The sequence below is a fragment of the Zalophus californianus genome, chromosome 15 (genome assembly GCF_009762305.2).
Source record: "Zalophus californianus isolate mZalCal1 chromosome 15, mZalCal1.pri.v2, whole genome shotgun sequence".
In the NCBI taxonomy this organism is placed as follows: Eukaryota; Metazoa; Chordata; class Mammalia; order Carnivora; family Otariidae; genus Zalophus; species Zalophus californianus.
This window is the reverse complement of record NC_045609.1, coordinates 47673139-47698344: the sequence shown is the minus strand read 5'-3', so window position 1 is coordinate 47698344 and position 25206 is coordinate 47673139. Positions and strand designations below refer to the sequence as shown.

General features: G+C 51.1%; 1 protein-coding gene across 4 annotated transcripts in view; it reads right to left on the bottom strand.

Moving 5' to 3' along the window:
- Positions 1-24058, bottom strand: part of C15H10orf71 (chromosome 15 C10orf71 homolog) — a 29411-nt gene extending 5353 nt beyond the window's left edge. The window contains exons 1-4 of one of the 4 annotated variants that reach the window (XM_027597265.2): positions 23857-24058; positions 23493-23600; positions 4595-4694; positions 4192-4356 (exon numbers count right to left, since the gene is read on the bottom strand). The gene's annotated coding sequence lies outside the window, so the exon portion shown is untranslated. Of the gene's footprint in view, positions 1-4191; positions 4357-4594; positions 4695-21166; positions 21489-23492; positions 23601-23856 lie in introns of those variants that run through there. The other 3 variants (XM_027597262.2, XM_027597266.2, XM_027597263.2) reach the window with 3 other exon arrangements.
- Positions 24059-25206: the final 1148 nt, after the last annotated feature.

Sequence of the window (25206 nt, the reverse complement as noted above, 5' to 3'; positions counted from 1 at the left end):
AGGGAGAATTCTGCCCCAGGTCCCTGGACTGGAGCTGCAACATCAACTCCCCCTGGGTGTCCAGTCTGCTCTGCAGATGTCAGACCCGCCAGCCCTCATAACTGCATGAGCCAGTTCCTTAAGATAAATCTCTTTTTATATTTATACATCCTGTTGGTTCTGCTCCTCTGGAGAACCCTGCCTGATATAGTGCCTAAGGTCCAGATGTGCCATTTTTGCAGAGAGGTCTCCCCTGACATTTCAGGGGCTGTCCCCTCCCCACTTTCTCTCACAGCGCCTGCTTTGTTTTCTTTCTGGTACTGAGCACGCTCTAAAATTACGTTGACTTCTTTGTTGCCTATCCCATCATGAGACCGTTAAGAACCAGGAGGCACTAGGCTATCTGTCGGCTGCTTGAGCTTGTCCCAGAGCCACCCCAAGAAAGCACAGTCTCCAAGAGCCTGCAGCACCTGGGCTCCTTAACTCTCTGACTTGCCCTTGGGTGTCACCAGTGGGAGATGCTGGGTGGAGTCTGGAGGGAGCCAGAATCCCTGGCATTTCTTCCCCATGCCTGCTCCTGGCTGTGGTGTGGGGTCTGGGCAATGCTGCCATCCTCTCTAACTATGGCGCCTCTCTAACTAGATCCTGGGCTCGGACTCTAACTGCTCCCCTTGCTCCCTGGGGCTGTGGGAAGGATGGCTCCTACTCTTCCTGAGTGGCTCCACTTGCTGGGGTCTCCCTAATGCTTATACCTCTCTTATGGTCCCTTCATTCGATTTTCTTCTTAAAAAAAAAAAACTGTCGTGAAATTGACATGAAATAAACTTTACCAACTTGACCATGGAAGTGTACAGTTCAGGAGTGTGAAGTACATTCATATTGGTGCAACCATCACCACCATCCCTCTCCAGAACTCTTACAGCATCCCGAAGTGAAACTCCATACCCATTAAATATCGGCTCCACTCCGCCCACCACCCTGCCGACCCCAGCCCCTGGCAGCCCGTCTGCTTTCTGTCTCTATGAACTGGATTATTCTAGGAACTTCATATGAGTGGAATCACACAGTATTTGTCTTTTTGTGACTGGCTGGTTCACTTAGCATGATGTCCTCAAGGATCATCCACTTCCATCCAATTTCCTTCCTTTATAAGGCTGATTAATATTCCATTGTATGTTTATTCTACATTTTGTTTATCCATTTGTCTGTCAATGAACATTTAGGTTGCCTCCACTATTGGCTACTGTGAAAAATGCCACTATGAACATGGGTATACAAATATGTGTTCAAGATTCTGCTGTGCCCAATTCTTTTGGGCATATACCTAGAGGGGGAATTGGGGGATCCTATGATAATTCCATTTTAAATTTTTTGAGGAAACTCCATACTGTTTTTCACAGTGGTTGTATCATTTTACGTTCCCACCAGCAGTGCATGGGGTTCATCTCTCCACATCTTGCCAGCACTTATTATTTTATGTTTTTTTTTTTTTAAAGATTTTGTTTATTTGACAGAGAGAGAGACAGTGAGAGAGGGAACACAAGCAGGGGGAGTGGGAGTGGGAGAAGCAGGCTTCCCGCTAAGCAGGGAGCCCGATGCGGGGCTCGATCCCAGGACCCTGAGATCATGACCTGAGCCGAAGGCAGTTGTTTAACCACTGAGCCACCCAGGCGCCCCTATGTTGTTTTTTTTTTTATTTTTTTATAGTAGCCATCCTAATGGGTGTGAGGTGGCACATTGCATTTCCTTCTGGGTCCTGTCTGAGGATGCTGCTTTTGCCAGGACCCTGACCACTACTGCTGGGGTACATACTTCCACTGCTTGGAACAGACCTCACCCAGACAGAGGATAGGTCAATGAGTACATGAAAAGTTAGATAAAATAGCAAGTGTAGACCCTAGAGTGGGCCTGAGTGGTGGGCACTTGGGACAGTGAACATCTGGCAGTGTGCTTTGGGTCCTCAGCTGACAGATGACATTGTCACCCAATGGCCCCGTTCACAGCAGCAGCAGAAGCCGGCAAGGCTGCATTCTTCCCTCCTTGCCTGGCTCCAGAGCGATAACACAGCCAAGGCTTTAGGGGATGGAAGATGTAGATGCTCCCACAGGGAGGTAGGGCCTGCACATCAGGTGTTCCATGTCCTATCCCGGCCCCGCATGGGGGATGGTGCAGGAGGTGTCCTGCCCAGCTCTGCCGCTGTTGGGCTAGCGGCGTCCTGTTTTGGTCCTGGAGGCCGGCCTTCTTTGGGGTTGTTTGTTTCCTGTGTCTTGACCAGCCTGACGGTGAGTTTCCAGTGCTGACTCGTCGGCAGGCTGACCTGGTTTTATGATGGGAGAACTGAGCTGGCTGTGATGGAGAAAGGAGGGACCCTGAGTTCTAGGAACTGGATGAGCCCACTCTGCAAAAGCCTCTACTTCCATGCTCCTCAGCCCTGCCTTGCAAATGAGGGCATCTCCCCAGAGAGCACAGTGCAGGATTTTTAGAAGGCCGAGGGCATCTGCTTCAGCTCTCAGACCCTGCTGGTGGGCCAGCTGCGCTCCTTTCCCCACCGGCTTCTCCTTCCGTGTGGCCCAGCTCCGGTCACAGGGATGGAAGCATTCAGATGTCAGGGAGAGTTCCGGCCTTTCTGATCAAGGGAGCAATCCGTTGTCTCCACTTTGTTGGTGCTATTTCTTCCTGCTTCGAATGTAGACACAAAGCCCGAGATGGAGTGTGTTTGTTTGCTAGGGCTAATGAAGTACCACAGAGTGCTGGCTTACACAACAGAAATTTAGTATCTCACAGTTTTGGAGGCTGGAAGTCCCAAATCGGGTGTCAGTGGGGTTAGTTCCTTCTCTGGGCTGTGAGGGAAAGATCTGTTCCAGGTCATTCTCCTTGGCTGGTAGATGACCACCTTCTCCTGCATCTTCATATTGTTTCTCCTTTGTCTGTGCCTCTGGGTCCAAATTTCCCCTTTTTATAAGAGCACCAGTCCTATTGGATTAGAGCCCACCCTAATGATCTCCTCTTAACTGATTATATCGGCAACGACCCAATTTCAAATAAAATCACATTCTGAGGCCTGGGGGGTTAGAACTTCAACATATGAAAATTTGGGGGATGCAACTCAACTCATAACAGTAAGGCATTCACTTTCCAATCTTGAGGAACAAGCAATGACAATGAGAAGCCCGTTTGCTGAGGATGGCCTGGTGGGCAGAATGGCCCTGGGTCTTTGATGGCGTCGTTGAGCTCTGAGCCTGTGCCTGAACTCCCGGTCCTGGAATTTGTGTTATTGGGGTGGGGTGGGAGACCTTAGTGGCTTCGGCCAATGTGAATCAAGTTTTCTGGATCTTGAGGTCCTACGGATACAGTCAGGGAGGCTTCTGGTGTCCTGAATGCTGGGGTCTTGATCTTGGCAATGGCTGTACTTGGTAATGGTAATACTGGGGTTTCTATACTTTCATATTTAGAAGAAAATAGGATAGTTGGAGATTTAAATTTAGAATCTTAGAGTTAAGCAAATGACCTCCAGCCAGTTAAATCCCTCCCACTTTTGGCAGATACTTGTTATCTTTTTGAACACTCAGCTTTGAACATTTGATAACGTTGGGGTAATTTCTTCTCCCCTCTGTGTTTTGTCTTGGTGGGGCTGAAAACCAAGGTGCCTGCCGAGACCTCCCTGGGCCAAGTGCAGATGTGAGACCCAGGCCAGGCCCTCTGTACTGTTTCTTCTGGAATGACGTGAGGATGGAAATGTGCTTGGATGGGGCAGGGCTGTCTGCTCAGCCTTTACCAGCCTGGAACTTCAGCCTTCACCTTGAGTCTGCAAGGGCTCCAATTTCCTTTTAATACTTATCTATTTCAGTTGAATTTGTCCAGTTTCTGTTTCTTTTGTGCATGGCCAAAGAACCCTAACTGATCTGAAGTTTGTGTCATAATTCCCAACAGTAATACAAGATGTTCACCATATTAGAGTATTCAGAAAATACAGTAGTCCCCCCTTATCCACAGGGGATACGTTTCAAGACCCCTAGTGGATGGCTGAAACCACAGAGAGTAGTATTGATTCCTATATATACTATGTTTTACCTATGATAGAGTTCAATTTACAAATTAGACACAGTAAGAGATTACCAATACCCAATAGTAAATAGAACAACTATAACAATATACTATAATAATCGTTATGTGAATGTGGTCTCTCTCAAAATCTTACTGTACTGTACTCACCCTTCTTGTGATGATGTGAGGTGATAAAATGTCTATGTGATGAGATGACGTGGGATGAATGACGTGGGCACTGTGACGTAGGGTTAGGCTACTGTTGACTTCTGACCATACATCAGAGGGAGGCTCATGTACTTCTGGACCGTGGTTGAGCGTTGGTAACTGAAACTGCAAAAAGCAAAACCATGAGCAAGGGGGAACTGCTCTAACCACATTTCTTCTGCCTCAGGAAAGAGACCTTTATTCAGATAGCTTCTTCAGTTCTGATTTGATTTTCCTGGGTTTGGATGGGACAGTCATAAAGTTGGCTCCACGCCTGGTCCTACCCCTCGTCTCCCAATGCCCAGTGGAGCCCTTCAGCACAGTAGTTGACAATGGAAGGTGTTTCCTTGGGTTGGTTCCATACCTGTTACAGCGGTGGGGGTTGCAGGTGCCTGCCTCGCTGGGTTTTAGTGTCTGCAGTTTTAAAACTTCTCATGTTTACATTTGCTATCATCACTGCCCATCTAGAAAGAAGAAGAAAAATATTATCAGTGGATCCAACTGGCCAACTGGTCAAGCACACATCAGGTGCAAAAGATGTCTTTAAATGTCAGTAATACAGTGGGCTTTCAAATATATATATTTTTAAATCCACACTTGAACTCAACAAAATTCCAGACATAGGCATTTTTGGTGAAAACCAATATAGAACCAATATCTATGCCTTCCAATATTCGTTAATTCATCTCTGGTCCAAGAAATGTTTAGGAAGCTGTTTAAGCCTTTGGGGTTTCTAATATGGTTGGCCCAGTTGAGAATTAGTTTTTGCTAGTCCAATCTGATCAAAGGCCCTTTCCCACCTGGATTAATAACTCAGGTTTTGCAGTAAAGAGAATGGGAGTGGCAGAACTTGAATCCACTCAGCAAGCGGTAGCACAGTGTTCGATTTATTGTTGGCAGGAGGCTTGAGTGTCTATTTTGACAGCTAAAAGAACCCAAAAGCTGCCCAGGAGAATTTTAAGAGTACTCAGAATGAAGTGTAAACTAATTAAAATAAATCCATTATGCAAATTTTAAATGCAGACCATTGGGGCTTCCCCCAAGACGTTCCTCATCTCAAAGCTCCTGGCTATTAATCTAGTCCATGGTAGTTTATTAATAATATTAATAATCATACTAACTCAGATTTGTGGAGTACATTTCTTTGGAGGCTCACAGAGGGCTTTGTGTCTACCACCATTGGGCAGGCCAGGGCTAAGGATGACATCAGTCCGAGTTGCACACGGCCGAGACATGGGTGCAGAAGGAGGGGAGGCATTTCTCTTATGAACATTTAGGGAAACTATCACTCTGCGCTTGGGTTCATGGGCTCACTGTCGTTGCTGCTTTTTGGAGGCCAGCGCAGATCTGTCCTGCGCGCTGCGTTGGGCTACTCTCTTGGGCTATTCCTTTTTCATTCTCAGCACTGCATTCAGGAACAGCTGTTCCTGTTCACAGTGTTCATGTCAGCCTCTTGCTGAGAGTCCCTCAATGGCTTCCCAGTTTTAAAGAATGAAAATGAAAATCAAACCTCCTTAACAAAGAGTCTCTCTTTCCATCCTCCTCTTGGATTATCTTCCCTCTCATGGTTGGCTTTCCAGAGCGTGCCTCAGAGCCTTTGCACACACTGTTCCCTCTGTCTGGGATTCTTTACTCCCCTTTCCTCTATTACCTGCTTAACTCCTACCTATGCTTCAGAACCCAGTTCCCATTACCCTTCAATAAGACTGCTTCTTCAGGCCATTGTAAGTCTCCCTGTTATATGCTTTTGTAGTTGGCTATTCCCTCTCCTTTGCATTACTTATTATAATTGCACTTCAGTGGTTAACTGGGTGATTATTGTTTGTCTTTCCTGGTAACCTGGGTGCTTTACGGTGGCTGTTTCCATGTCCATCTGGCTCTACAGGCTCTCCTCAGGAAGCATAAGACACAGCACAAGGAAAATCTGTTAAATGAGTAGGCAAATCATTCCACCTCTGTCGTATTATTCACACTATTGACTGGCTTAGCAGGACTTATTTTATTGAAACTCAATTATAATTGGGTAATTCCAGAATTATCACAATTTTCACATTAGTGAATTTGGAGTCAAGTGGATTTAACTTACTTTTTGATTCCAAGCCCTAAAATACATAAAAATCTGCCTGTGGTAAGAGATGAAAGCGGGTGGAACAGCTCAGTCCTAGACACGGCTCCCAGGCTGGCCCAGGGGAAGGCATTTATTTGCACCATGGCATATACCATTTAAGTTGGGATCAAGGTTCAGGGTAATCAGGGAGAAATAAGGAGCAGCTTCATGACTTCTCCATTTTCCTGTTCGTCTTTTGAATTGCACTCAGGGCCCCAGTTGGGGATGACTGGAAGGCCAGCATCCAGCAAGAATTTGTTGAGTACATTGACTGGGGTGCTGTTTACAGCCACAATGCAAGTGCTCATGAACTGATACGTTATCTAAATTATGGGTGTCAGCAGATGACATGTTGGCATCTGCCCTGTGTGGTACAGGCAACCCTGGAGAACACCCACAGCGTTCTGTTATCGGGTCCTCCAACACTCCATCCATTGATGCTAGCTAGATGCTGGTCAAGCTTGCATCAGGTAGATGCGAAGCATCAGAACGCAGGAGTTAGTGGACTGGAATTTCTAGTTCAGCCATTGGGGAGGGGTAAAGGGTCCAGTGACACACCCATCTTAAAGAGTTGCTTGGTGGGGGACCTGGGGGCGTGTATGTACCCCTGTGGCCTTAAGACTGGGAGAATGACACTCGAGGATGTGCTTTGTTTTTCCTTATTGCCAGAGTCATTTATTTTTTAAGATTTTTTTTATTTATTTGAGAGAGAGAGAGAGAGAGCATGAGCGGGGAGCGGGGAGTGGGGGGGAAGCAGACTCCCTGCTGAGCAGGGAGCCCGATGCAGGGCTCGATCCCAGGACCCCAAGATCATGACCTGAGCCGAAGGCAGATGCTTAACCAACTGAGCCACCCAGGCGCCCCAGCCAGGGTCTTCTTTTTGAATCAGAATGTATCAAACAAACCAAATGGGAGTGTGCATCCTCATGGATAAGCATTTTCTTCCAACGAGCAACGAAATATCCTTTGCACAGTCATCACTAAATTCTAACTCTTCTGGGAAGTTTTCTTGCATGATGCCTTTTCCTGTGTCGTGCTGCAGTTGAACTATCATGGCCTGGAATACACTGGTCTTTGCAGATACAATTTTCTCTCTCTCCTAGTCCCTTACAGATACCTCTGTGTGACCCTCACGCAGCCCCGGCTCTGGCCACATCCTTTCCCTCCAGGCCTGTGGTGCACTGGAGAAGGAGCTGCGGGCCCAGGTGGGTCCCGGCTTGGCTCCTCGGCATGGTACCCTCGCTGCCTGCCTTGTCTCTATCTTCCCTGGGCCACCGACTGCTCACTGCTTATCCTCAGCTCTCCACTTCCTTGTACGGTTTTTTAACCACTGGCATGGCTTTATTCCACTTTATCTGCTGTAAATCCATCTTTCCAACAAGGCTTTGGGCACCTTGGAGTGAGAGCCCTGACCGGGTTCATCTTTGACTGATAGGATTGCTGGAGCGGGGTGGTCACTCCCCTGTTTGCAGCTGCTGTTGCTGAGTGTGATTCCTGGCCCTTGACACTGTGATGACGGAGCTTTGCTGTGAGTGTGTGGTGGGACACGGGACGGCTGAAAGCCCTGCCACCCCATGTTCTCCTTGCCTCCCACGAGGCTCCTGGCGGGAGCCCGCCCAGGCCCGAGAGGGCATACAGCCTGACATCTGCTGGTCTGTCCCAGGCAGCGAGGACAGCAAGTGGCCGGAGGAGGGGACTCATATCCACCACTCTCTAGAGGCCCTTGTATATACATGCTCCATGTATAGCTACTCCTCCAAGCCCCACAACCTGAAGAAGTGTGATGAGCACACAGAACCAGAGCCCCGCTCGGAGGCCCCGGCTCCAGCACCATGATCGCCCTCGCGGCTGTGCCCTATCAGCTTCCTTTCCGGGATGAGACAGTGGACCCTCAGAGAGGTGACATGAATATTCCGTGTCACACAGCTGGTGAGTGACAGAGCTGGGCTTGGGACCTAGGCCTGTGTGGTCCTGGAGTCAGACACAGCAAGGGAGGGAGCTGTTAGCTGGGTTGCCAGATTGAGCAAATGAAAAATACAGGACATCCAGTGAAATTCCAGATAAACAACCAACTGAGAATGAGCGTGTCCCGCGCGTAACAGTGGGATATACTTTGTATTAGTCAGAGTTCTCCCTAAAATTAATCATCACATGCTTGCACTAAAACTAGGTAGTTATTGTTTATCTGAAATTCAAATTTCACTGGACATCCTGTTGTTGTTTTTTTTTTTAATCTGGCAACCCGAGTGGTGAGCATGAGTTGAATCCCACCTGCGTTCTCTTTTGGAACCCAAAGTGGATTGCCATCGGAGGAGGCCAGCGCAGTGAGTCAGTACGGGATGACTCATGTTTGCGTGTCACCCTGCAGTTCAGGACACATTTGGTGGCCATTATCTTGTTTGATCCTCACGATCCTTATGCGGTGGGGCCAGCAGGCCTCATTGTCACAGTTTTCCAGGTGGAGAAGGAAAGACACAGAGAGGTGCAGAATGTTGTTCGGTGTCACACAGCATGTAGAGAAGAGAACGCAGGTGGGATTCAACTCATGCTCACCACTCGGTTACCCCGAGCTTCCTCTGGGAGGCAGCCCTGACCCTCTGGATCTTGGGCTCAGGTGAAGATGGGTGTGTCTTGGGCCCCTGGGTTGCAGTGCAAGGGGGAACTGAGGGCAGGGATGGAGAAAAGGAGGGTTTTTGTTTCTAATTACCTCCCACAGATCTGTTCACCTCAAGTTTCCGTGATAACCACAAGGATGGAGGCGATGGTTCAGCTGGTAAGCAGAGGGTCCTCCTGTTGGGGGCTGCAGACAGCAGGAAGGTTCAGGTGGGCCTCACACAGCTGGGAGGGATGCTCTCGAGCTGCTCAGGAGGCCGTTTCACTCCCCTCTGGTCCCTGCCGGTCTTTGCACAGGAAGCCGTTGGGGTTGGCTCTCCTGCTGGGTTTGACCACTTGCCTGTAGTGTGGTTTTTGAGCCTGAGCTCTTTGGGTGGATTTAATTACCTTAATTGAATGGTGTTTTCACTTCTCAGTAAAGGGGAGGCAGGAAGCTGGTGGAGATGACAGGGGTTGGCTTTATCACACCCAGAAGGCCCTAGCAAATTGGAATTGATTCCTCTTGGTCTTCTTTCTGGGTGGTTTTTTGAGCTGTTGAGGTGGGCATGCCTTGAAAAGCAGTTAAGTGTAGTGAGTCATGACAGCCCCCTGCCTGTGTACCCATGGGCCCTGTTCCAGTTCGTGAATGCACGGACGTCCCACATGCAGCCTTCCCCCTCCACCCCAGCCCGGGACCCCTGCCCTGCTGGTCAGTCTTGGGCCAAGCTCTTAACCTCTCTGTGCAATTGCCAACAACCCTCTTGCTTGGCAGTTGCCGAGCGAATGCCCTTGTCTCTATCCTGTATTTTAGGAGGCAAATGGTGATGGCAACATCGACTTCCTCAGTTGGGGTCCTTCAGTGGGGAGAGCAGATGTGTGTTGAGTGTCTACAGCATGGCAGCCCTCAGGCCCGCCGCCGCTTGTGCCTGCATTCTCTCATTCCTCACAGAAACCCATCAGGGTAGGCCCAGCTCCCCACCTTACAGAGGTGGGAACTGAGGCTATCACCTGGGTTACCCGCTGTCTCTTGCTGAGTGCTGGTGCTGGGATTGCCTGTCTTCGGTTCCAGGGCCCCGCTTCCTGGCCCCATGATGACTCCTCCTCAACTATCCCCAGTGTGATCATGGCTCGATCCTTTTAACTCTTGGAAATCAGAAATCTCAAGGTCATTACATTCAACTGGAAGAACACAGGGGCTCCCGTAAGGCCAACTGGAAGGTCTGTCATGCACTCCTTCACTTGGCGAGCACCCCCAGAGCATTACTGTGTACCTCCCTGTCCCAGGGCTGGAGACAAGGCTGCGGCAGGGCTGATTGGGGCCTCCACCTCGGGGAGCTGCCGGGAGTCACTGACGGTATTGGGCCACATTAATCAGATTGCCTCCGAGTGGCTTCCACTGGGCAGTGTCTCTCACACACGGAAATCGCAGCTTTGATTTGTACCTGGGTCATGGTGCATCTGTTTGGACCATTTTCGTTCCATGGCCCTGGAACTTGTGAATAGAGGAGGAGGGTCAGCCTGCATCCTGGCCTGGTTGAACGGCCCCAACCTAAGGAACTGGACTGGGAAAGCCATGGGCTCTCAGACTGATGCCCGGACTCCTGTGCCCTGGGAGCGGACAAGGCCAGCTTTCTCCAGCCCCGGGAACACAGTGTGGTTGGCACCGGGGGTCCCGATGGCAGCGCTGGGCCAGCGTGTGTCGGAATCCTCCCTGAATCACATCACATACAAGGAGTCTCAAAGCCCTGCCGCGTGTAGGAGACCAGGAGTCACAGGGAATGTGGCCGAAGAAAGCTGCGTGTCTGGGCTGGCTGGGCTCACGGAACCACTTGTAGGCAGGTGATCTCAGCTACCGTGGGCATTCTGCTGCCTGCAGGAGAGAGCTCAGGAGGAGAGAGGCTTTCTCCCTGGAGCTCAGCCCAGCCTGCATGCCCTGCCTGCCTGGGTGCCCAGTCTGCTGTGTCTGGATGGGACATTTCCTCGGGAGCCTCTGAGGAGCATGACCCACGTCTGCAGGGAGAGGTCAGGGATCCTGGCAGAGGGAAGGCCAGGCCTGGTCTCACCAAGCTCACCACAATGGGCAGGTGACAGCACCTGGCATCACACACCCAGCGGTGGGCCGTGTTGCAGGAGGAGAGTGGAGAAGCAAGATACAGAGGCAAGGGGAGAGGTGGAGAGATGGGCTGAGTTCAGACCCAGCAAGCTGCCCCTCCCAGCTCCCGTTCCTCTACCCTGATTGTGTGACTGGGGGCTGAGCAAAGTTTAGTAACTGGCTGTCTGGGGCAAAGTTCCTGCCTTGTAGCCCTGGCTGATTTCAGCGGTTGACATCCTGCGGCCCATGAGCCACCATGTGGTGCAGGGGCTCTGGGAACCTCTGAATCCTCGGGTGCTTTGATCAAGATACTTGGGCAGGGGTCTTACTCTGCAAAAGCTACTATCTGCTGCACTGTTTCTGACCATCTCTGGTGGCCAGGTGTTGTCGGGGATCACTCCTTGGAGCTCCTGGTGGCTGGATGGGCTGGATGCAGCCAGAGCTGTCTTCGGACACTCCTACCATCAGGAAGGAGCTCAGGCCTGGTACCCCTGACCTGGTACCTGCTCCACCAGGTGCTCTCTGCAGAGGCTGAGGGTCCCAGCCTCAGTGGCCAGACCCAATCCAAACTCCAGGGGCTGTATCTACTCCCAGGCCAAGGCAGGCAGCCTCTGGAAGGGGGACATGCAGCTCTTTCAGAAACACCCAAAAGGGTTGGGTCCACCTGGGTCTGGGCCAGGTCCTGGTGCTCCTCTACATTCACTGGGTATGACCTTGGCTAAATGACATCAAGTCTGTGAGCCTCAGTTTCCTCATCTGTAAAATGGAGCCAATGCCATGCCCCCATGTATAAAAAACAGGGGTTCTCAACTTTGGCACAATTGATTTTGCTGAAGTCCCCTGGGGCAAAATCACCCCTGGTTGAGAACTACTGCTATGGAATCAAGGAAAAAGCACAGCCCCATCACCAGAACATCATTTGTTCATTCATTCATTCATTCATTCATTCATTCATTCATTCTGTCAGTCAGAGTCCATCAGTCGGTCATCCCTTCTGTATGTCCCAAGAACATCTTGCCCTGAAATCTGGGAACCATAGGATGAAATGAGATAACCATCGATGGGCAGTTCGAGGCAGTAGAAAAGAGCTGGAGACCCGGCACCAAGTCAGCGTCGTACTGGGCCAGTCACTTCACGTCTACCTCCACCTGTAGAATAGGAACAATAAAGAACAACCCTGGCTCTGCCCACCCCCTCGGGGCCGCTCCCCACACTGGAGAGGGTAGAGGAAAGGAATTGTCATGAAGTTGGTCCCTGTAGTCTCCAGATTATTGGAGCGACCTGACTCACCAGGTCTGGGTCCTCCCTTGGCCAGGGGACGCCTGCAGTGGAAGGAGGCCCCAGGTGCCACAGACCTGTGGTTTAACTTCCAGCCAAGGGGCACCAAGGGAATTATGTGCATGCCCTTCGCTACATGTCTCCCAGGAGCAGTTTCATCTTTGCCTGTTTTCCCTCAACACACGGTAGGAAATATTTACATCCCGGCATGGAAACTGCTCAGAGACATAGACAGTTGACTTTTGAACAACATGGCTTTGAGCTGCGCGGGTCCACATTTACACAGACTTTTCCAGTAAATCCAGTACAAGTCCTGTAAATGCACTTTCTCTTCCTTACGATTTACTTAATAACATTTTCTTTCCTCTAGCTTTCTTCAATAACATTTTCTTTTTTGTAAGGTTACTTACTGTAAGAATGCAGCATATAATACACGTAACATACAAAATATGTGTTCATTGACTGTTCATGTTATCAGTAGTTAAGTTTTTGGAGAGTCAAAATACGCAGATTTTTAAATGCGCAGGGTGGGTGTTGGTGCCCTTAACCCCCTAATGGTTTAAGGGGCACCTGTAGATCAAGGAAAATTCATGAAACAAAACTCAACCTGCTTATCTGTACCACTCTGATATCTTCGGTTCTATTCTATTCTATTCTATTCTGTTCTGTTGTTTCATTAAAAAAAACCAATTTGCAATTTGGTAAGGGATTTCAGACCCGATAATGAGTTCTGATCTGCAGTGGTTTTTGTAAATTACTCTGGACCAGGGACTCCAGGCATCCCTGGTTAGGCTCCGTTGCTGCTGCCCTGTTTGTAGGGTTGCTGGGTTTTCGTTTGGATGGAGAAACGGGGACCCGAAGCCCAACCACTGTGACTGGCAGGATCTGACCAGATTCATGTGGGGCAGGGGGAGGAGACCACCTCGGGGGGCGGGTTTATGGGGCCAGACCTTGCCTTTTCTTTGTGCTGTGTCCCCAGTCCCCACATAGTGCCTGCGCTTTTGTCAAAGGAGCAAATGAATGAATGAGTAAGAGAATTCCCTGTGTACTGAGTAGCTGGCATAAGACAAGCACTTTATATACTCCAATATTATTGATTCATGTTTTTTATTATGTAATTAATATTTGCAACAGCCTTGCGAGGTGGAAATTACTCTTGTTCTTTACAGAGGAGGAACCTGGAGTCCAGGGAAGTTTACTACCTGAGGGCATAGGGTTTGAACTTAGGGCTGCCGAGAGGGAGAGGGTGCCTGCAACCTGTATTTAAAAGGGTGCCTCCAGGGACTTCTGAAATGCCTCCTGCAGGCTGAGAACCTCTGCTCAGGACCACCCCACCCCTGGCCACCTGCAGCCCCCACACTCCTGGTTCTCACCTACAAGTCTCCTTGGAGCTCATCCTAAGACCTTTGGTCACAGGCTTATTGCCCACACCCCATCACACCCAAGAGCCCTTGCAGAGGCCGTGAAAGCCTGCCCTGGCCTTACTGGCAGGCGGGGCTCTCTGCTTATGAGCTTCCGAGTCAGACAGACTTGGGACAAGTCACTCCACTTTTCTGAGCCTCTGTCTCCTTTTTGTAGGCTGGGATTGATGGGCAGGGGAACCCAGCAGCCTGGTACTTGTGAAGTACTGTGGCTCATGAAGTGGGTCTTGTAGGGAGAAATGATTGTAACCAACGGCCTGAACTCCACCTTGGAGAGCCTTGTCCAGAGAGGAGGCCCCTTCAGAGGTCCCGGGGAAGAGACACTTGGGTTTGTTGGGAGTGGGGTGTCCCTCAGCACCTGTCCTTTCTCCAGCCCCTGGGAAGAAGAAGACATTTGGGGATAAGCACTACCCACTGAAAACGGCCCTGGAGTGTCCCGGGCTTGCGCAGAGTGCCCGGACCACAGGGTCAGGGGTGCTACAGTGTTCCCCTCACTGTCTGTGTGCCCCATTTCCCCATCTGTAAACCGGCGCTGTGGGGCTGGGTGGCAAAGGCGGAGAAGCAGATCTGGAAGAGCCATCACTGAGCCCCAGCTCCCTGCTGGGCAGTTCCAGGTGTCCATCCCATTTATCCAGCTCCTACTACCTGCCATGCACTTGGTATCCGTGATCTTGCTCAGGGATCACAACCAGAGGCATTAGGTAGGGCTGGTGCCAAAGGAATTTGGGGTGGGAAAAGTGAGGGTCAGAGAAGTTGAGGAACTCACTCAAGGTCACACAGCCAGAGAGCACCAGCATTGGGATTCAGACTCAAGGGTCTGTGCTACATGGCTCTGCCCTTCCTATGCAGCCAAGGCAGAGCTAGGCTTTGGGTTTCTGGGGGTGTCTCCATCTGCCGTGGTGTCCACACAGGGTGGTGGGCAGGGGGAGGGGGCAGCAGCTTCTCTCTTAGCACCTTCTCTTCTACCTTCAGTGCCTCTCCTCTTCCCATCAGAGAGCGTTTGCTCTGGCAAAGCTAGAGATGGCATCTGTTGCACCTGGCTGTCCTTCAGGAGGCACATTGGAGGGTGCCATCTTCCTCATCCTTGCACAGCCAGGAGGACATGACTTTCTGGCATGGGGAGGGGCCTCACATGGAGAATCAGGGAAGTCTTAAACCCAGGAATTCCTAAACTCCACAAGGGCACGAGTGCGCGCGTGCGCGCGCGCGCGCGCACGCACACACACACGCACACACACACACACACACACACACACACACACACACACTTGTCAGAGTCCGGCTGTCCCTGGCCTTCTCACTTCCTGCTGGAGGCTGGAAGTAGATGGGAGATGTCTGTTTGGGAGCTGACACCTGTCCTTTCTCCAAGGGTCGCGGCAGCGGAGAGCCCAGCTCTTCCAGGGAAGGAGAGACAACTTTCCTGCCGTGGGGGACTGACAACCATCCTGCCTTCTTCATGGAATTCCTTATGGGACGTTTTACAGTGGCAAGAAAAAGAATTCAGATGTGGCCACCCAGGTTATCCTTCTAAAAATGAACACCGAGAAATGCTCTTCCAACAGGCAAAGTTATTTAAAACTACAGCTTGAGTTGATGTGAAAAGATCAGCTTCTTGGAGCATCTTCTACTGTGTTTGAGAACAACATGGGGACCTTGTCCCCTTCCCTTCTCTGAGCCAATGGTTCTTCTTGAAGGCCCCAGAGGGCTTGTTAGAGTGCTAGGCCTTACCCCAGAGATGCCCACGCAGGAGGTCGGGGTGGGGCATGGAGGATGCTGGTGCTGCCCGTCCTGGGACCACACTTGGAGCACCGCTGCCCTAGGTTGGAGGCTGTATCCCTTTTGGGGAGGTTGTACTGATAAGCCATAAGCTCTGGGGCCACTTGGGCCCCACGGCTGTCCACCACTGTGGTTTGGGCTGTGTCTGCCTTGCTCCAGGCTGGCTCTGGGCGGGCTGTGCATGTGTGGGGTGCAGACGTGAATCAGAAGTGCTGCCCTCTTCAAGGGACCATCGCCTAGCTGGGGAGAGCAGGCAGAAGTGAGTGCAAGCTGTGGGTCCAGGAGGTGGAAGGAGAGAGGTCTCACAGGGCAGGGCTTGTTCGAAGGCAGCTGCAAGAGAGCTTTGGCTGCTGTGTGTGCATGGGCACCTGATCCGGACTGCGCACCAAGCAGAGGGCGGTGGAAGAAGCGCGAGATTTAGAGTCAGACCAGGGCTCCCCTTTCCTAGCCTCGTGTGACCTCAGCACGTTACCTCTCCTCTCTGAGCCTCCGATTGTTCAGCTGCAGCAAGACCCACCTCATTGGGTGGTTGTGGAGGGTGGGGGTAAAAAAAATGTCCAGAGCCCAGAGGAGATTTACACAGTATAAGGACTCAATGCATGGAAACTTCCAGCACTCCAGAGACCTCGGGTTTTTGGAGCAGACAGCGCAGAGAAGGAATCTCGTATCTACCACTGTGATTTGAATCTGCCAACAGGATTGCTGAGCGTGTTAAATGATCGCATGTGTGTAAAGCACATAGTAGATGATCACTAAATGCCACCTGGCATCATTTCTCATCCCCAGAGGGGGCGGTATAACAGAGCGGGCAGGGCACGGACTGATGCCAGACCTCCTTGGGTACGGCTCCTGGTTATGCTAGCTCTGAGTGACCTTCTGCAAATTATAAACCCTATTTGTGCCTCGGTTTCCTCATCTGTAAAATGAGACTAACAGTCGTACTTGCCTCATGGGATCATTGTGAGGACCTAATGAATTTGTGTCTGTGAGGTGGCTGGCAGCAAGTAGCTGTCTGTAAATGTCGCTACCCTCCCCACCACACATTTGCCTCACTTAGGGCTGGGGGCATGAGGGTCCTTAAGACAACATTGCCTTTCGCCAATGTAAGCAAGGCAGTGACTGACCAGCACGCCGAGAGGGCTTCCCTGTCCTGGGATCTGCCCTCGTGTGTGCCCTCTCCGCCTGGTTTCTCTGCCTTAGCAAGCCACTTAGCTCCCTCATTCTTAGACGGGATCTCGGCTGACCTTTCGGCGCAGTGTTGGTGTTTATAGGGCGTTCCCCTTACACGATGGGTCTGCAGCTCCTAGGCAGTCACCCGAAGCAATTCAGGGAAACCTTCCTCGCTCAGTTACAATTTAGACTCCTACCCTTGCCCTTGAGATGTAAGTTAAAGTTAGGTAAATTTAAATTAGGTAAAATTACGTAAAGCTTTTACCTCCTTTCTTTCCCTTGGGGGGTTGCTGGTGGGGCAGAGCAGGGCGTGCTGGCTGATGTCGGTGTGCACGGAGTCACCCAGACCCTGCCCATGTTGCTGTGTGGGTGGGAACATCACTTCCCCTCTCGGGCTGAGTCCTCCACCCCGAGGGCTAACAGTGTACAGATCCATGATGCTATTTGGCATATGAGGTTAGGTAATAATGATGTGTGAATGTCCAGCAGTCACTGTGAGGATGGGTCATTCCTCCATGAGGCCAGCTACTCTACTGTTGAGCGATGAACATGAGTCAGCTGAGCCCTGAAGCATTGGGGTTTCTCTTTAGGGACTTCTGGAAGGGAAAGATCCATGTTGGAGTTTAAGCAGGAGAGAAAAAACCCAACAAATAGGGCAGTTGAGAAAACAGTTGTCATATTTATTATGTGCCTGGTACTTTTCATATGTTTGCTCAGTTAATGCATGGAGGAGCCCTTGAGATGGATTCCCATTAGCTAGTAATTCCCATTTTACAGAGGAGGAAGTTGAGGCCCAGGGGCTGGCTAAGAAGGGTGGAGCTGGACTGTGAATCTGGATCTGCCCCTTCCCAGAGCCCCTGTTGAGCACCTCCACGGGTCTCCGGGAGCAGCAGGGACCCTCTGAGGCTCTAAGGGGAGGAGGCTGTCTGGGCATGCATGGCTTCTTTGAGGAAGGTTTTGACTCTTTGTAAGTGGACTGGCCTCCTTGTCGAGACTCTTTTGGATGCAGAAAAGACATGGGCTTTGGACTCCGGTCCCAGGTTTGCATCTTAGCACCTCATTAGCTGTGCATCCTGGGGCAGATTACTGAACGTCTCTAAGCTGCAGTACCTGCTTTCCCAAAGGGGATCCTCAGACCTACCATGCTGGATGAGCCCAGCAGTAAACCCCAGACAATCTATGAAAACGCTCTGCACGTGGGAGTCAGGGAGCCAGGGATGGCCCTGATGAAAACGGTGGGCAAACAGGGACAGAAGTGGCTCTGAGTCAGTGGCTTTAGCCCAGTGGGTTTGAATTCTGGTGTTTTGCTTTCTGCGGTCGTTAGGCTTGACCTGGCTCAGAGAGGGGTTGACAGAGCCAGGTGAAGCCACCAGCTGTTGGTGCCACCTATGGCCAGGCTGCCCCTGAAGAGGGCAGACCCAGGGGCATCTCCAGCATGAGGCAGGCAGGGCCCTGAGGCACAAGGCCTGAAACCGGCCTCTGCAGTCAGCAGGGAGTGGGGAAAGCATTGGGTCACTCAAGCACATCTCGGAGTTTCCTCTCCTCCTTGCCTTAAGCTCCAGGCGAAGGCATGGCTGAGATGAAATTCCTCTGTTAGCTCAGCCTTGCAGTCCCTCAGAAGCTCAAGCCCTCCCTGGAAGGGGCTCCTCAGGGACAGGAGGGGCCAACTGAGGCAGGGAATAGCATCCAGGTGGAAGAGCCCCTGGGCTCCTGCTGGCACCACGTGCAGGCCTCTCCGTGGGATTTGGAAGCCCTTCTAGGCCCCTGGGGAAACTGTGCTGTGCTCATCTTCTCTGGGCCAGAGTCTCAAAGGGACTGCCATGCAGAGAACGGAGGACACAGCAACTCCCCACTTTCACATGCTGTGGTCCAGAAGAGTCCCTTGCCCTTTCCTACTAGGAAAGGGAGGTCTATCTGTCAGGTCCTGGGGAGAAGGCTACTGTTGGTGGATTGGCTCCTCGGACCCTCTTGCTGTCAGATTCCCAGACACTCCGACTCTGTGGTCAAGCTCTCCAAGGCTGACTGATGCAGGCTTGGAAGGGAATGCACTTTGCACCAAGTGGTCTCCAGTCTTCCACCTGAGAGCCGAGGTCAGCTGAGAACATGCTCTCCCTCCACCTTGAATAGGAGACACATATGACTCACACACGCAGCCGCCTCCAGGGAATGTTCCATAATGATACCGGTGACCTACATTGGGGGTGACCCATCTCAGCAGTGTTCCACATTCTCCATTTCTGGGTCTTGATCCGTGTGCCTTGACAGATCCTTTGTCCCCCCGACGCCCCATCTGTCCTCACCAGCTTGTATCATGCAACCCCTGGGAACCAAGTAGAAATTAAGAGGTATTTTGACAAATTTTTTCAACTAACTGAATGAAATGTACAATTGAGTTGTAGGGTTACAGATTGGCTGGATTTGGTGAAATGTGGTTTAAACCTTCAAGTGGAAATAAAACCAAGATCCTCTGTAGCCCGTTGGGAAATGTCAGCTCTGATGTCTCCACGAGGGCCACCTTCTCTTAAGCCCCCTGCATTTCTCCAGTAACCCTCTGCAGATGGAGTGAAATCCCAAGAGACAATGAAGAAGATGGCCCAGGCCTGTCTCCACTGGCTGGCAGGTGTCAGCTCCTGGGATTTCTGGTAGACGCTGGAGGAAAAGGGCTATTTCCAGACATGGGGCTTCCCCTTTCTGTAAGGGTCTCTAAGGCTTCTTAAGGTCAGGGTCGAAGAAGCAGAAGATGCCAAGACGCTTGCCTGCATACTGGTGAAGAGACTCCAGGGTGGATGCATTCATCCTCTGAGGACTGGTGGCCCTCCATAGCCTTCCTGGTCTCCTCCACACACACCTGTCTCCCCAGGTTCCCAGGAGATCCAAGCCCCTGTTTCCAGGACCCAGCATCCCACCAGCCCCTTTTCCTCCCAGTAATCACAGTTGCTCCCATCCCAACCAGCTTCTGGTCACCAAATAGCAGGCACAATTGTTCTCCTCTCAAAGACCCAGGCGCAGAAGCACACTGGACTCGGGTCACCCGGAGATGTCTATTTATAAACCATCCTGATAAGCACAATCTGCCCTGCTCAGCCCAGGCCACACTCCATAGCAAAGCTAACCTCCCAGTGGCAAATGGAACATTTCCTGTACCAGCCAGACTGGAAAAACCAGCCCCAATGAGGGGCCGGGGCTCCTGAGCCGGCTACTGATCCTGAAGAGTCCAGCTTACAGGCTGTTTTAACAGCTGGAAATTTCCCTGCTTTTTTTGTGTGGGTACCAGATTGACCAATCTCAAGGAGTGTTCTTGTACAGTTGAGGTCAGCAAACTTTCTCTGTAAAGGGCCGCATAGTAAATGTTTTAGTTTTTGCTGGCCAAATGGCCTCAGCCTTTGCAGCCATGGGCAAAATGTAAATGAACAAGCGTGGCTGTGTTCCAATAAAACTTTATTTACAAAACCAGGAGCCCAGCCCACAGCTGTGGTTCACTAACCACTGTTGGAGAGGGAACTCAAATGCTGTCAAATTGGACCTCATTTAACACAAACATTTGTTTATTCTACTCTCTAGGATTCCTATACTTACGGATTTTTAAAAATATTACTTCAAATAGAGCTCATTATAATTGGGTTAGATGTGTTGAAAGAAATGGTCTATAATTTAGTTTTAAAAAATAGTTTTCATTTTCTAGAGAAGTTTAGATTTGCAGTAAAACTGAGCAATTTAGTGAAAGTACAGAGATTTCCTATATAGTTATTGCCCCCCACCCCCCCCCCCCCGCAACATATGCATGGCCTCCTCCATGATGAACATCCATGGGAGGGGTTTAAAGTCCTAAATAATAATTTTTTAAGGCTATCTAGTTTTCCACACATATTCAGTATTATCTCCTCAGTGATCCATTCTCCATGAGAAAAGAAAGATATGATTTCAGATTTGGCCAAGCATGAGTCTGGTTGAGGACCCCCAGCGTGTGGGAGAACACTGTGGGGGGGGGCTCCATGCTCAGGACACACATACTCTCAGAGTCTACCGGCCAGAACGTCCCAGTGACCAATTGTCCTCTTTGTTACAGCTGTCTGGATCCTGCTTAGCCTCGCATTGGAGTCTCAAGATAGTTAGTCCCCTGCCTGAGAACCTGTCACCGTGGGGTTGCTCCCATTTGGCAGTGCATGACCCAGGCCCATCCACAGGCTTGTGTCTGCTCGGCCGTGTGAGAGCAAAGGGCTCTGACACATGCACGTAAGGACAAAGTCACACACAACTGTACCATGCACTCTATACAGCATAGCCCTCCTGCTCCACACGGAAATCCGGCACCCACGGCACCCCCAGCCCACGGAGAACCTCAGCCCCCAGGGTGCCCCTGGCGGCTCACACCACCCTGCACAGCGCCCGGATTCAGAACTCCATCCCCATGACTGCCGCCCCCCGAGCGAAGGTCCCTGCTGCGGGGAGCTCCAGCCTCCCTGCCTCCGCTCAGAAACCAGCCAAGCGTCGGCAGCCTACCTTCCGCTCTGCGCGTGGCCCAGCTGCTAGCTCTTCAGGCCTGCCCGGAACCGGAGAGAACCCTGAGTCCTCCAGCAGCCCGGCTCTGCCTGGCCGCCGAAACTTCTTCCCTCCTTCTGTGGGCTGTCCAAAGATGAGCCAGGGACGGAGTCAAGACCCACACCTCTTAGTTCTCACAGACCTGCCCACCTGGGGAAAATCAGTGCCCAGAAGTTGTCCAGACACTGGACGTTCATGAAGCGTACCTAAATAGAGACCCAGCCGGGGGAAACCAAATGGTGTTCTCGGTGGGGACGAGGCAAACAGTCTGCATCGCAACACCCGCGTGGTGTCAAGTAACAGTCAGATTAAACAAACAGCCTCAGCAGCTATTTTTACATCCAGATCGGCCGCTGGTAATAGATAACTTGGGGAGTGAGAAATTGCTTGCTGCTGAGCTGGACCCTAACCATGAGTCCAGCTTCCATCCAGAATGATTTCTTAAAGCTATTTCAGCAGCTAGATTCAAATACAAATATCCCAAGGTGCGAAGGAAAACATTTGTTTAGGGAAACGTTAAAAAACACGATAGTGGGTGCCTTGGAGCCAGCACCCGCCTGGAGGCCTGCTGATATCCCGGGGCAGAAATAGCCTGTTTCATCATCCCCTCGGAGGACCGCGGCCTGCATTCCTCGAGTAAGGAGCTGCACTCTGCTGTGCTTTTGGAGCAAAATAACAGGCCCAGCTGCAGGCTGGGGGAAGGCCAGGCTGGGATTTCAGGGGGAGAGTTTCAGAAGGATGGGAAATAATCAGGGAAGAGGCAAGGTAAGTGCCCACTTGGTGAACCTGGCTGTGGCAGGCCCCGTTGTGTGCAAGGTCCAAGTGCCGGTGGACAGGTCTCGTCCTGCCAGCTGAGAGCTCCCCTCTCTGGCTCTGGGAGGCCCTGGCCCAATGACCACTTTCTATCTTGGCCTGGGGTTGCCTGCTCTCCAAACTGCCTGCAGACCCCCAGACATCTTCCAACCCCTATGCCTTTGCTCATGCTGTTCCAACCCCTGGGAGCCCCCCTTCCCTTCCTCAAGTTCGCCCTGTGACAGCCTGCTCACTGCGAGGATTTTAAAGCAAGAGTTTTTGTCTTTGTTTCCAAGAGCCCTTTCTCATGTTCCCCTGCCCCATGGCCTGGGAAAGCAGAGGTGCTGGTCCCCACCAGGCACCCTGCTATATGAGGTGCTCAAAGCCCCTGAAAGTCTGCACTGCACTGTATCTCCGTATCTATTTGTGGACTGCCTCCCCCGCCCCCGCCCCCGCCCCTTGTGGGCTTCTCATGGCCAGCAACCTGTGTCCTAGCCCTAACTCGGGGCCTGGCACCACCTCCAGCCTTGAATCTGCTGGTGGCCAGGATCACAGGGACCCGGCTCTATGCACTTCAGTTTGAACCAAGTCAGAAAGAACAGTTCCTTGTTGCCCTGCAGTTGGAGGGGTCAGATCCCAACCAGCAGGATTATCCAGCCCTTTTTCCTCCTTGGAACCTCAAAACTTGCCTTTTGCCCTGAGAACTTAGGACCTGACTACAGGGACACCTGCTCACTAATCAGTACTCTGAGACAGTTTGTAGGAGGCTCTAAGTGAACCCCTTGATTTTACCCACCCCACCACCTCCCCTGCTTGTCAAAACCAACACTAGCCAACCTGGCCAATGAAAAGAATCAACTTGAGATGTGAGCCAGCATTAAAACAAAACAACACAACACAACACAACACAACACAACACAACACAACACAACACAAAAGACTCAGAACCCCTGCCCCTTGTATTTCCTAGCTGACACCAGCCAAATCACTTAACCTCTCCGTGCCTACAGTTTACTAAGATGGACAGACTGCCTAAGTTCTGCTGGGTTGAAGATCAAATGAATTCATGTACACGGATATGCTTGTATATTGCAAAGCTTCTCAAATGTTAGTCATTTTTTTGATGATTTTTGCCACACCTTCAACCATCCGTACCATCACTTACTATATTTTTGTAAGGAAAATTTAAATCGACTTCTTAAAAAAACAGAACTTTGTGGTAAATAGCAATACCTGCAAAATCATGGGTTTGATGTTCTAGTTCATCTTTTCCCCTCTTACACATCGAAACAAATTCATCATCAGTTCACATGTTATCTGTGCATGACCCAAATCATTTTGTTCTAGATTTTAGGGAAGGCTGCCTCATTAAATCTCATTTTATTGGGGAGTTTGCTTTGGGGTGGAATAACAGGAGCTGAAACCATTCCGCAGGGCCCTGGTCTTCCTAACTTCCTTTCCTCTCGCTCCTCAGCACGTTCCCTCCCCAGCTTACTTTTAATTCTTCCCAGGTGGAGCGCCTGACTGCACGTCTCTGGTTTGGGGTCCTAGAAGCGGTGAGCTTTGCAGTGCGGCTGGAGCTGGTGGTGTTTGCTTGAAGTGGCTGCTTGAGAAAAGAAAAGCACAAGGGTGACCCAGGGAACTTTCTGGGGGCAAGAGAGTGGCTGGCAGCTTTGTCAGCGTCAGCAGGAGGGGTCAGGAGAGAACAATGAAACACCATTGACCCGCTAAGAGCCCCGCCTGGGAGCAGGAGCTTGGCGGGGGTGGGGGGGGTGGGGGTGGGGGGGGTGGCCCGTCCGGCTAGCCAGACCACAGCTGACCGCTGTAGAATCCGATGTCTCCCCCAGAATGTGCCCTACCTGCCCCGTGCCGTGGACTCCACATCTGGCTCGGTCATGGTGGGCACACCAGTGTGGACCACCCCCGCACAGAGCACAGCCAGAGAACTCAGCCCCTGCTCCAGACCAGAGGTGAGCTGGCATCTTTCCAGGGGCTGGGCCCAGGCAAAGTGACCACTCTCTTCTAGTCCAGGAGCTGTGAGCTGCGTGGAAAGAATGTGAGTGAAGACACAATTCTAAATGTAGAACCACGGACGCTATGTGAGCTGGCTCCCTAATCATCCAGAAAAACAAGGCCTGCGTGTACATTCTGCAAGAGCATAAATAAAGCTGTCCTCAGGCGGCGGGCTACGGCATCCCATCCTTCAGTGACTTCCCTGGCCCCAGCTGGCGGCAGAACCCCTGGAACAGAGGCGGGAGGGGCCCAGCTGCCTGACCGCGTGTGTGAAAATGGCCTCGCTCTTGCCTGGATGTGCTTGATGCTTACTAACCTCATTCTGCAGCAAACTGGCTCTGTTCTGCATCTGTCTTATTCAGAAATGTTCAAAAGCTGGTGATGGGGGTAATGCAGAATTTCTGGGGCTGGGTGTTGGAAACTCGCGTCCCCACAAATGACATGAGGCAACTCCCATGGTTCTTCCACTATTGTGGTTGTACCAGACTGCTTGTTAGGAGGCCCCAGCAGATATTTCTTCACTAGTGCTCATTCTTCTTTACGAGTTGTTTGCATAAACTTCTTCAGGAGGGTGGAGCATGTTCTGGGCTTAATAATAACAGCAAAATAGTAAATGCTGGCTAATACTTATCAAACCTATACTTGGTGCCCTGCACTGTCCTGAGTCTTGACCTAAATCAACCTTGATGCTGTACAGTCTTTATCTTAGGGCCTGGCACCATTTTGTTCTAGCCCCGCCAATTGCTACCTGTCAGGGAGCTAAGCAAATACACGATAAGGAAACCGGTATTTCCTGAGCATGCATTATGTACCAGGCACTGCCTGTGTGTTCTTCTACTGAATCCTCATGATATCCCAGTGTGATGTCTGTACATACCCCCTCTTTACAGATGAGCAAACTGAGGCTTTCAGAGGTCCTGGATGTCACTCAGCTAACAGTGGCACTGAGGATGCAGATGAGGGTTTGTCTGCCTGTCCAGTCTGTATATCTCTGTTGCACCCCCCAACCCCCAACATAAGTGCACTCCCAGCCCAAGTCCAGGGAACATGGCTGCCTTCCCACCCACCTGTTTTCCTTGCCTCTCCCTGGCAAGAGAGCAAAGTCTGGCCAGGGTACCTCCTTAGCTACTGATTTGTTATGGGAACTGAGGGGATTCTGTACCTCAGTGTCGGCGCAGTGTAAGTATATCCTCAGG